This window comes from Adiantum capillus-veneris, chromosome 27 (genome assembly GCF_014529385.1).
Source record: "Adiantum capillus-veneris isolate H3 chromosome 27, ASM1452938v2, whole genome shotgun sequence".
In the NCBI taxonomy this organism is placed as follows: Eukaryota; Viridiplantae; Streptophyta; class Polypodiopsida; order Polypodiales; family Pteridaceae; genus Adiantum; species Adiantum capillus-veneris.
Genome location: NC_140957.1, coordinates 51,035,226 through 51,048,142, shown reverse-complemented (window position 1 = coordinate 51,048,142; position 12,917 = coordinate 51,035,226). Strand labels below are relative to the sequence as shown.

Genomic DNA, 12,917 nt, shown 5'->3' with positions numbered 1-12,917 from the left:
GCGTATGATGCACGCACTGCTCTAGAACCTCGTCGATGCTCAGAAGATTCCAGATGACACATTCTCCAATGCGGCCAAGTGGGCTCAGACCCGACCCCCGAAAAAACTTCAACTGACCATATCTTGCAAACTATGGCTCCAATCCGCAATCCGAAAAGACGGGTAGGCTCCATGAATCGAGCTCTACACATCTATACCTCAAGTTCCACTTGGATCACCTGTCCTCAGCTGCCATGTCCGGCAAAAATCTGCAAACCACTAAAACTTCAAACTTCAATAACTTGGGCTCCGTAGCTCGGTTTGATGAACCGTCTAGACCTGCTCCTTCAGCACTTCAAGTTGTTCATTCTTGGACCCAAAGGCTGCACTTTGCACCTGCTACCCCAATTAGCCCCTCATGGAGCCTTCCCTAGCCTATCTGCCGCATCATACATACACTTCCGCTGCTACCTGCCATCCCATGATTTTCTTAGCTGCTCCAGTACTTTGTCATGCCTCTGCTTGCCTGCACACATCTGTCCATGCCACCTTCTAGAGCCGACACACTTTGGTTGCACCATCATTGCCCACCCCCCTATTGAGCATTTATGCTCAACTACACAAAAGCTTTATTTCACTATAAACTGCAAAACCTGGCACACACTATGAGAAAACTAAAAAACCATATGTACACTGTTTTATTGCATCCTACTGCCAAACCTTCAAGTGGGTTGCCCCATCCCTTGCATCACATAGCTTCCACCTGGATCAAACACCTGCCTTTGATATCTTCCACCCATTTGTAACTGCTCAACATAGTGTCGTACCCCAGCACCTAGACCACCATGTGTGTAGACTGCCCATAGCCTATCTTCTGCACTCCATGCACTCCTTTGTAACATGTCTACTCCATACCAAGCAGCACCAAACATATCATCATCAACAAAACATATACCTGACATCAAGCTACAACACCTGTTTGACCCTCCCTCCCAACCAAATAAAGTGGAGGCCTTGAGTGTATAGCATGTACCTGCTAAACTAGCCTCCATAGAGCTGTATCTACCATCTCTTTCATCAACCATAGCTTACATACCTTCACTCGAAGCAAAGCCACTGCTTGAGATTCTCCTTTCTCCACCATTGGACATGTCTGCTGCATCGGAATCTCCTCCGTCTTTGGCATCACAACCTCCTTTTTGGCCACACACTCAATTCCAGCATCATCAAGCCCTTCCTTGTCAACCGGCCCTTCAAGGTCGACCAACACCATCTGCTCATCAACTTCAACCAACTACTCTTCAATCACCTCTTCTATCGCTGCATCATGCTCCTCCAAGGAAAACAGAAACTCGTTCTCTACCGCATCCATCTCAAGTTCCTCCATAGACACGGCCACTTTATCTCTTTTGGCAAAATTCTGCACATGTTGCACCACCATGGCACATTCCACCGCTACTTTCATCAGCACAGCCATTAGCATGGCACCACACACTACCTTGACCTGCATGTCATCATCTGTAGGCCTAGACTGCACCATTTGGCTTTCATCAAGCATCTCGGTTTGCTTTGTTCCCTGCTCTTCTTGCACATGTGCTATTACCATATCATCAAACATATAAGAGGTCAGCTTTACCTTTACCAGTTCGGGTTCATCAGATTTCGTCTCCTCGTCATAGGATGTATACTCATCTGCATTATTCTCCTCGCTTGTCTCCCAGCTAATCGAGCTTGTATCATCATCGGCATCGGCATCATATACCGTCTCCATATCAGCATCTGCATCCACTTGTTGCTCCACAAAAGCTTGACCATCTTCACCACTTTGCAAACTTTCTCCATCAGCTTCTGAACCCTTGGTATCTGCATCTCGATTGCATTCTGCTACCTTTTCATGCAAACTTTCAACAAGAACATGCTTTACCTCTTCAATCCATCCTGGAATCTCCACATCTGCTACCGCTTTTGCATCTTGGTTCACCTCGACATGGAGCTTCTCCTCGTTGACAAGCTCTTCCACCCTCGGCACATGCACATCACAAACTGGAAACCTCCAAGGAACGTAACCAATAGTAGGTCTTACCTCAACAGGCCTTGCATTTTGCACAATTGGAATCACCCTTGGTTGGGCCCAAGAGCACTTCGCTACCTCCACAACAGGCATATAATCTGTTGGCTTTAGCATTCCCACCTCTAACTTCCTCTTCACCTTTCTACTCTTTATCTTTGCCAGATAGACCATGTCTTCATAGGTATCGGCACCATCTTCGACCTTTTCTCTAATCCTCGGATGTAAGCACTCTAACAGCTTTGACAGCTTCAAAGATTGATTGATTTTGACCCCAGTAGCAATCTCCAACTGCTTCCAACAAGCTTCAAACTGCTCAATGAAAATAGAGAAATCTTTACTTACATCCTAGTGTACCGCCTTCAGCCTTGCACCAGCTTTTTCTTTCGTAATCACCTCTCGAAACCGCTCTAGAAACTGACTCTGCAACCTTTGCCATGATTCTCAATCACTGCTCTTTAAGCCATCGAACCACACCTTGGCTCGTCCTTGCATCAACAACGGCACCGTCTGTAACCTTTTTGAATCCATCGACATATGCATCGACAGCAACCATAATTCAAAATCAGCTAACCAATCCTCGGGATCTTCAACGCCCGTAAATATGGGGCCAAAACTTGGCTCCACCATCTCTGTCAGCTTCAAACCCGACCATCAAATGTCTCGACCATCATCCAACCGGTTTGTCGGCTAAAAAACACCACTTCGAACCGCAAATTGGAGCATCAGACAGCTCCTCCGTGGGGGCACCAGAAGATGGAGAGGCGGAATAGGGAGCACACCCAGCACACAAAATATTTGCCTCTCTATAGCCCAGGGATTCCACAACACCCCTAACCTCTCAAATAACACCTTCAAATTGGCTAATTTGCACTAACAACTCCGCTTTAGCATACAAAACAACTACCTCACACCTTGCAAAAAAAACACCCACAACACAAATGCACCCACACTGCTCAACTCACCCTTTCCGACTCACAAAAAACTCCTATTCTGCCCTCTTGGTAACACCTTTCAAGCTGCAGGTAAACCCTCTGCAAGCAATAGCCAATACACGAAGAGGGAGAGAAGAGGAGGGGAATGGGGAGAAGCAACACAAGAGATTGGCGCAAATGAGTGGTATTATTGCATAGGGAGTAGTACAATCAATGTATGCAACTTCAATGGCAAGCTTAGCAACACACAAGCTTCAAGCTTCCACTCACACACACGCAAAAAAGCCAACATTGGTCCAAAGACCCTCAAATTTTCGCATTTACAACCTTTTATAGGGGTGCCTCTAGGAGGCCCAAAAAAAGAAAAAAAGGATAAGTTTCCCCTCCCGTGGCCTTCACTTAGAGCTTCTTTTAGCATTTTATTGCATTGCCAACACTTGGCATAGTTTATTTTTGGAAAGCATCCCATGGTGTGCACATTTTTCCTTTGCACCTTCCACTTTGGCCGGTCGGATCTCCCTTTGGGCTTCTCTTGCTTTGGCTTTCTTTTCAAATGCCCTGGTCGGCACCTCTTGCCAGCAAGACCGCTCCTCTGTCAAGGCAATAGCGATGTCGCTATTGGGGGGGGTACAACCCCTTCCTCAAAAAACTTTGGCCTAAGCGAGCGCAGGCACCACCCTTACTGCCTGCCATGTCATCACCAAACTCAACCACCGCGGGCGCCACTGCTGCCCCGCCTCGCCGAAACTGCCGCCCAAAATCGCCGCCAATGGCCACACCACACCGCGCGCAGCGCCTGCGCATACCCGCCATCGCCATGGGGAGGGGAGCTCCTCTCACACCTCTTGGATACCAATGAGAGCCCACGACCCTCCCTATATACTACGGCACTTCTCCTGTATACTGCGCATGTGGGTTTAGTGGGCACGCCACGTGGCAACCCCATAAGACTCAAGCCTCAAGGCCTTAAAAAACCAAAAACCCCATTAGTTTTTTAACCAAAAACCCTTTTAGCCTGCCTTTGCCTGGCTCTCTTCCACTGCTCCAATGCCATATTGCTGAGCCACAAAGCCCGGACGGAATCTTGCATTGTCGGCTTGCTTCTCCATAATCCGCACCATTACTCGACTTTTCCAGGCCCAAGATCCAAGGCCGCAAAAACACGCTCAAATCATCTGCCATCAACTCCGAACAAAGACACCCAATCTTCCGACTGCCATAACTTCTTGCTCCGGACTCCGTTTCGCATGCAGTCACTTCCTGCTAGCTCCGTATGATGCACACCCTGCTCTAGATTTTTGCCGATGCTCAAAAGATGCCAGATGGCACATTCTCCAATGCGGCCAAGTGGGCTCAGACCCGGCCCCCGAAAAAACTTCAACTGACCATATCTTGCAAACTATGGCTCCAATCTGCAATCCGAAAAGACGGTAGGCTCCATGAATCGAGCTCTACACATCTATATCTCAAGTTCCACTTGGCTCACCTGTCCTTAGCTGCCCTGTCCGGCAAAAATCTACAAACCACTAAAACTTCAAACTTCAATAACTTGGGCTCCGTAGCTCGGTTTGATGAACCGTCTGAACCTGCTCCTTCAGCACTTCAAGCTCTTCATTCTTGGACCCAAAGGCTGCACTTTGCATCTCCTTCACCTGCTACCCCAATTAGCCCCTCATGGAGCCTTCCCTGGCCTATAAGCCGCATCATGCATACACCTCCGCTGCTACCTGCCATCCCATGATTTTCTTAGCTTCTCCAGTACGTTGCCATGCCTCTGCTTGCCTGCACACATCTGTCCATGCCACCTTCTAGAGCAGACACACTTTGGCTACACCACCGTTTTCTTTTACTGCAGTCCAACTCGTCTCTTTTTTTAATCTTTAGCTATAAGCTTTTGTTTACATTAAGCAGCCTGGTTGTCTTTCCCACATCCGCAATTGCCAAAGTTCGGAAAAACTTTTTTTTCCCCCTTGACCGCATTGCCTACACACCCTTCAACTCCCAAGACATCCACTTCGCTTCCTTTGAAGCCCCATGCGTCGATATCGACCTCGAGCACAACTCGTAAAAAACTCCACAATAATGAAGCATGACTGTGATTACATTAAGGTCGCCCACCTACAACAACAGATCGTGTCTCTCTGGTATAATAGCCTTGTCCCCAATTGTTTCAAATGTAGAGCTATAAAAACCATGCTATAAAAAGCATCAGGAGCCGCACACATCGATAGGCGGTGCGCTTTGTGCACTTCGAGTAGCCGAGTAGAAAAAACCATGCTTGACCTGCAACACGTCGTATCTAGCATACACGCCATAGTCGCACTTGTTCCAATCTGCACCTATCAAATGCATCATCACTCTCCCATCAACCTGCACACCTCCATGTACCTGTTGTTGGCTATTCCAAGGGTCGACTCTTTCTTGGTATATCATCATTGCCCAACCCCTCGTTGAGCATTCATGCTCAACCATAGTATTATTTAGATAATATATCATTGCATAAGAAGAAACTGATAGATACTATGTGCAAGAGATAGATAAAGAGCAGTAGATAGATAGAGAGAGATTCACTGGCTGTCATAGCACTCGGCTGGGTCAAATGGAAAGCCATAGGCTCTCCGAACTGTGATGCAAACTCCACCTGGATCAAAAATATGGTATTGCTCCTCATCATCCGTCTATAAAGCACATACAAACCATCCCTGCTTTGGACCAGAAAACCTATAAACCAATCCTTCCTATAGATCTTGACAGCACAGCCCTTCAAAAAACTACAAGCATGAGCCATCTCCATGCCCAATACAAGCCTGCACAGCTTCCACTTCCTGTGTTCCCCAGCCATCGGGTAGAGACTCCTCCATAGCATCACCATCTTCAATAAAAACAACCTGCAACAATTGGCATAGCGGCACTTGCATAGCAACCTTCAATAGCACATCCATGAACAGCATGGCACCAACCTGTGGCAACTGATCATCCAAAGCAGACACTTGCATATCTTCACCAGTAGACTCTTCAAACATCACTAGAAAAGGTGGCAAGCCTTGCATACCTTGTATTCTCGCCATAGCTTTAGCAACCAAAACCTGCGACTCGCCATCTACATCGACAACTGGATCATTGAACCCCCAGTCTGCTGCTTCGAAGCACTCTTCTTCAGTCAACATGGCCTTACCATCACAAGGCAAGAGAGAGGGTTGCCCAACCCTTGGTCTTCGCAAACTGGCTCTTCACCTGCAACCTGCTGTTCTTCGATCACCTTATCGGCATGCATAACATCATATGTTTCATACCTTGAGAAAGCAAACTCCGTTTCCCATGTGATGTCCGTATCCAAGGCACTGCTATAGCTCGAATACACCTCGGCTTTCTCCACAAAACTCACCGGCTTTGGCACTTCAGCTATCTTCCCCACTACTTACTTTTCGGAAGGCACTTGGTCAAGCACATCAGGTGGTACTCGGTAGACTCCTCTCTGCAACTGTTGAGGCCTCATAGGCCCACACATTATCGTCTCTACTCTGTCATCACACCTATCCGCTACTACCACATGTTCATCAACAAAGGGTCGAATTACCTGAAGCTCTTCCCTAGCAATTGGCCTTGGCACCAATGGACTCGCCAGAACCTGCTTTGCCTGTTGCTTCTTTAAAAGCTTCTTCGTCCTGCTCTGCGCATAGGCTATTGCCTCCTTGTATGTGCACGGTCCATTGATCTCGACTTTATCCTACACTTTTACATGCAAGGAGTCCACAAACTTGGTCATCTTCAAAAATTATGCATTCTCTACAGCAGTTACCTTAACCAACTTGCTCCATATGGCCTCGAACTCCCACACAAATGCTCGGAAATCACTATCAAGGCTTTGCTTTAGGTTGTCCATCATCTCTTTCACTTCACTCCACTGCGTGTTGGCCACATATCGACCTCGGAATGCCGCTTCCAATGTGCTCCAATCCTGTTTTTCTTCAGCCTGCAAGCCCTCATACCATACATTTGCTTTTCCACGAACGAGGAGTGGAAAAGCTTGGGCCACTCCCTCTTCTTTCGACAAGCCGCTCTCCAACAAAAATAGACCATAGTCTTGCAGCCACACTTCTGCATCTTCAACACCTGTAAAAGTTGGAAAACCCGACCACATCTTGCTTAGCAGCACTTGCTATTTGACACTGGTATGACCCCAACACTGTCTTCAACTTTACTGAGAAGCTATCAGTAGCTCCTCAGTGGGGGCACCACTGATGGGATGGGGGAAAAGGGAACAACACCCTGCACACAATACACTGCCTCTCTATAGCCCAAGGTAATAGTCCGCACCCCTACCCACACAGATCACACACACATGCACACTTTCTGCCAATCTCCAATGCACCGACTCGCCTACGAGCGCCACCAGCTATACACAATCACTTATAAACTCCAAGCATAACTCGCTCGACAACATACAACCATAACTGCTAATGCATAGCACATTCATAAAATTTGCAAACACAGTAAGCTCCCCCAACCACTCTCTCCCTCTCTCTCTGCACACACACACACACAAAAGACCCGGAGCCACCGCTACCACGGGCGCTATGCACGAGACGACGAGTAGACGAAAAGATGGCAGCCAAATACAAATAACTCAACCAAACTGTAAACTCAGTTACGCATAGTAAACAAAGAGAACTCTGACACAATCCTGATCACTGTCGATTGCGTGCATTGGTGCAATTGGATACCCTTCCTCGGCTATTGGTAGCCTGTATGCCCTTGATGACCTTCTACACTTGCTCCAAGGCAAGCCCTCGGCTTCAACAATCCTGGCGGCTCCCCATTGTCATATACAAGCTCTCGCTGGCCTGGTTCTTTGAGATGCAGCCACGCCACAACAGATGATAGCAGCTCATTACGTCTTTCACCACAGGCACTGTTCGACCCTCTGTAGCATGCCTCCAAGTTGCTCCTCAGCGTGCCCAACCTCTCCTGGCCACACCCGCCTGCAGGTTCGAGCCACTGGCTACCCCTCCTATCCTCCTGCAGCACTCGCTCTTGGTACGTAGCCTTGCAGCTCTGCAAGGGTCACCCTTTGCCCTTGTTGTTCTTTGCAGCTCGTCACCCACCGGCTACACTGACCATCCCTATCTGATGCCCCTTGGTGACCCTCCATTCCTCCCAATCAGAACTTGGCAGCCTCCAACCCCCGTCAGCTCTCGGCCTCCCCCATGTTATGCCCTTCAAGCCCCTTGCAACCCCCTATGGCTACCCAGTGTAGCAGGCGGACTCCTCAGGTGGCCCTCAACTGCAGCCTCTCTGCTCTCCTTGTAAGCTGCACCACCCTCTTGTTTTTTTCAGCCCCGCCTTGGCATGCAATGCTCTACTCCCCTCAGCAGGCCCGAGCTGTCTCCTTCCTTGTAGCTCTACTCACAGCAACCCTCGTGGCCCTCGTCTCTTCCTCAACCCCTGGCGACTCCTCACCTGCCTTGGCGTCCCACATACCTGCTGCTTGCAGTTTCCTCTCTTGTCCTACATGCTCAACACCCGGCAGGCTCCACATGCAGTCGGCCCACCACCTGCTCTGTCTCATCCTCCCTCCCCTGCAACTGATGGCCTTCCTCCCCCCAATATGGCCCTTCTCCTTCCTCTTCAGATGGCGCACCCATGCAAACCTCCAGGTGGTGTTTTCTTGGCTTACCTGCCTTTGGCGGCATCTGCAGCCCTCGTTTTTTTGCCAGTGGCGGCCCTGAGTTCCCCTTGGTCACGGCCTGGCTCCTTCAGTTCTCCACATTCAGCCCCACAGGTGGCGCAATCTCTGCCTGCAATCAGCACCGTTTTTTTTTTTACTGCAGTCCAACTCGTCTTTACTTCGTTAGCGTAGTGTCTGTTTTCCTCTCCTTTCAAACAGCCCTCCTTGGCCCCTCAACAGCCCAAGCGGCTCCAGCTAATCTCGCTCAAAAGCTAAAAACGTGGGCCTGTAAAGCTCTAAAAAAAACGTGGCCTAGCTAAAAATAGCGGCTTCTGCAGTCGTTCTCTCTCTCTCTCTCTCTCCTCTTCCTGCGTTGACAGAAAATCCGTCTCTCTACGACGTTAAAATACTCTCTGTCTTCTTCTTCTTCTCTCTCCCTCTCCCTCTCTCCGTTGACAGAAATCTCGACCTGTCAAGGGCCGTGATGATATCAAAGTTGTGGCGACTATTTCTTCCGGTAATGATGTTGCCATAGGTACCATGATTGCTGATGCCAAATACAACGTTGGTCTAGATGGTGTGTTGTCAATTGAATCATCATCGTCCTTTGAGACGACAATCACAGTCGAAGAAGGAATGGAGATCTACAGGGGGTATATCTCCCCTCAATTCGTGACTAACCAGGAAAAGCTCAGTGTGGAATTTGATAATGCAAGAATCCTTGTCACTGATCAAAAATTAGCCACCATCAAAGACATTCTATTAGTTCTAGAGAAAGTTTCATAGCTAAATGCTCCTTTGGTGATTGTTGCTGAGGATGTATCAAAAGAAGCTTTAGCAACTTTGGTGGTGAATAAGATGAGAGGAATCGTGAAAGTGGCTACTCTCACATCACAAGGATTTGGTGAGAGACGGAAAGCCTTACTGCAGGACATTGCCATCATCACTGGTGCTGAGTTCATAGCCAGTGATCTTGGCTTGAAGCATGAAAGTGTTACTGTTGAGCAGTTGGAGATTGCCCGGAAGGTGACAATGACCAACATCAACGACCATTATCGCCGATGCAGCCACCAAGGATGAAATCCAAGCTCACATTGCTCAAATCAAGAAAGAACTTGCAGAAACAGACTCTGTATATGACCAAGAAAAGTTGTCGGAGAGAGTAGCAAAGCTCTCCGGTGGGGTTGCTGTCATTAAGGTGGGAGCAGCCGGCCGCAGAGGCTGAGCTGGAAGATAAGAAACTCAGAATTGAAGATGCAAAGAATGCTACTTTTGCTGCAATTGAAGAGGGCATATATTGTTCCGGGTGGAGGGACAGCCTTTGTTCACCTTTCTGCCTTGGTCCCTGGTATCAAGGACACAATTGTAGATCCTGAAGAGAAGCTCGGTGCTGATATTGTACAAAAGGCTCTATCAACTCTCGCTGCTTTGATTGTAGATAACGCAGGGAATGAAGGTGCTGTTGTTATTGAGAAGCTTCTTTACAATGCTATGACTGACAAGTATGAGAAATTATTGGAGGCTGGAGTCATTGATCCTACAAAGGTGACCAGATGTGCATTGCAAAAATCTGGCTTCTCGTCCTCCCACGTGGCACATGACCGTTCCTTTGCTCATCTTTTTTATTGATGTCTCGCTTTCACGCAGTAATTTTAGAGCAGTGGCACATAGTGTAGCGAAGGGCTCTCTCCAGATGCAATCACCTACGCATGCATCTTTTTTTATCAATGCCTTGCTTTTCACGCAGTGACTTCAGAGCAGCGTGGACTCTTGGAATGCACTGATTGCAGCAGGGTAGAAAACTCTACTCCAACTGCAATCACCTGTGCAGCATGGTGAAGGCATGTGGCTCTACACATGCATCTTGAAGGCATGTGGTTCTACGCAAGCTGTTGATATGGGCACGGAAATTCACAATTATATTGTTATTCAGAGGCTGTTGAAAAAAGAAGCCATGCTTGGCTTTGTCTTTGTCGATATGTGTGCCACTAAGCAGATGCAAAGCGAGGGTCTCTCTCCATATGCAATCACCTATGCAGGATGTTGAAGGCATGTCGCTCTACGCATGCATCTTGAAGAAGCTGGCAGGGCACATAAATTCACAATTATATTGCTAATCAGAGGCTGTTAAAAATAGAAGTCATGCTTGGCACTATCTTGGTTGATATGTATGTCAAATGTGGTGAGCTTGAGAAAGCACAAAAAGTGCTTGAGAAGCTTCCTATCCAGAACGCCGCCTCTTGGAATGCATTGTTTGCAGGATGTACTCAACGAGAGAAGGGCTAGAAAGCTCTAGGCTATTTTCAGCAGATGCGAAGCGAGGGCCTCTCTCCAGGTGCAATCACCTACACATGCCTCTTGAAGACATATGCCTCTACTCAAGATGCTGATGTTGACAAAAAACTTCACAATCAGTCGAAGACTCTTGAAAAAAGATGTTGTGCTTATTACTGACTTGGTCAATATGTATGTCAAATGTGATGCGCTTGCGAAAGCACTAAGTGCTTGAGGAGCTCCCTGTCTGGAATGCCACCACTTCCAATGAACGCAATGATTCCAGAATGTGCACAACGAGAGCATGGCGAGCGTCCATGTGATTGTCCTCTTTTTTAACGTTTATCAGCTATCTGGGCACTCTCTTGGTCGATATGTATGCCAAATGTGGTGCCCTTAATGAGAGAGCACCAAAAATTGCTTCAGGAGCTTCCTATCTAGAATGTCAGCATTGATTGCGGGATGTCGCAATAAGAGCAGGGCTAGAAAGCTCTTGGCTGTCTTCATTGGATGCAAAGCAAGGGCCTCTCTCAAGATGCAATCACATAAGCGTGCATCTTTAATGCATGTGGTTATACGCAAGATGTTCATATGGGCTTAAAAATTAACTCTGAAATTGTTAGTCAGGGGCTATTGCAAAAAATTTCCGTGCTTGTCAATGCCTTGGTCGATATGTATGCCAAATGTGCTACGGGAAAGCTGTAGGTTGTTTTCAGCGGACGCAAAGCAAGTATATCTCTCCAATTTCATTCAAGGCATGTGGCTTTGCACAAGTGCTCGAGGAGCTTCGTGTCCTGAGTGTCGACTCTTAGCATGTGCTAATTGCATGATTTGCTCCACAAGGGCAGGGCCAGCAAGCTCTATTTTGTTTTCAACAGATGCGAAGCGAGGGCCTCTCTCCAGATGCAATCCCGTACACATGCATGAAGGCATGTAGCTCCACGCAAGAGGCTGATATGGGCAGAAAAAGTGCTTGAGGAGTTTCATTTTCGGAATGTCGCCTCTTGAAATGGATTGATTACAGGTTGTGCAAAACAGATCGCAAGAAGGGTCTCTATCCAGATGCAATCAACTACGCCTACACAAGAATCTAGAAGGCATGAGGGTCAGCAGATGCAATGACATACACAGCCATAGATATTAGAATTCATGATATGATCGCTAGTCAACGTTTGTTGGGAGTACGATTTCATGCTTGGTGGTGGTTTGATCAATATGTATACAAAATGTGGTGTTCTCACAATAGCACAAAATCTTCTTGAAGGGTATCCTCCCAGGGATGTCGTCTCTTGCAGCGGGTTAAGTGCAGGAGATGCCCAACATCGTTGATACAAGGAAGTCCATTGGCGATAGACATTCAATCGCGCGGTGAGTAAACATTCGTATTTTCTGATTTTTGACACTCAGAATGTAGTTAATGAACACACTGAAAATTGCACGCTACCGTGGGAATGGCACGTTCCCTCGTATTATAAAAATTGGGGAGGACTGTGCAAACTCCCCCATGCAACGAGACTTGCATGTTTCCTTTTTTTTAAACATAAAAATGAAACAACAAACAATTAATAACATTGACATCTTGTATGATCATGAACATTGAGCTTGACAAAACTCTTAACACTCCTTGCGGTTTTTGGCGAGGTACCCCTCTAAAGCACTACGATCGGTAACCAATTTATGCAGAGCTACATGACTAAACCACGACGATCGATATCCCAAACACTCTCAAGTTAAAAAATCTAACACTCTTTCATGAAATCTCTCTCTCTCTTCTCTCTCTCTCTCTCTCTCTCTCTCTCTCTCTCTCTCTCTCTCTCTCTCTCTCTCTCAGTTTCCAATATTTTGTTCGATCTGAATTCGATGGAACATAGCTAACGAAGCAATCTAGTTTTTTTTAATCTTTAGCTATAAGCTTTTGTTTATGTAAGCAGCCTGGTTGTCTTTCCCACGTCCGCAATGCCGAAGTTCGAAAAACTTTTTTTTTCCCCTTGAC

At 47.2% G+C, this 12,917-nt stretch overlaps 2 pseudogenes; one reads left to right on the top strand and one right to left on the bottom strand.

Moving 5' to 3' along the window:
• Window positions 1-3,208: 3,208 nt before the first annotated feature.
• On the bottom strand, window positions 3,209-8,848 carry LOC147421958 (uncharacterized; annotated as a pseudogene).
• On the top strand, window positions 8,591-10,279 carry LOC147421957 (ruBisCO large subunit-binding protein subunit alpha pseudogene; annotated as a pseudogene).
• Window positions 10,280-12,917: the final 2,638 nt, after the last annotated feature.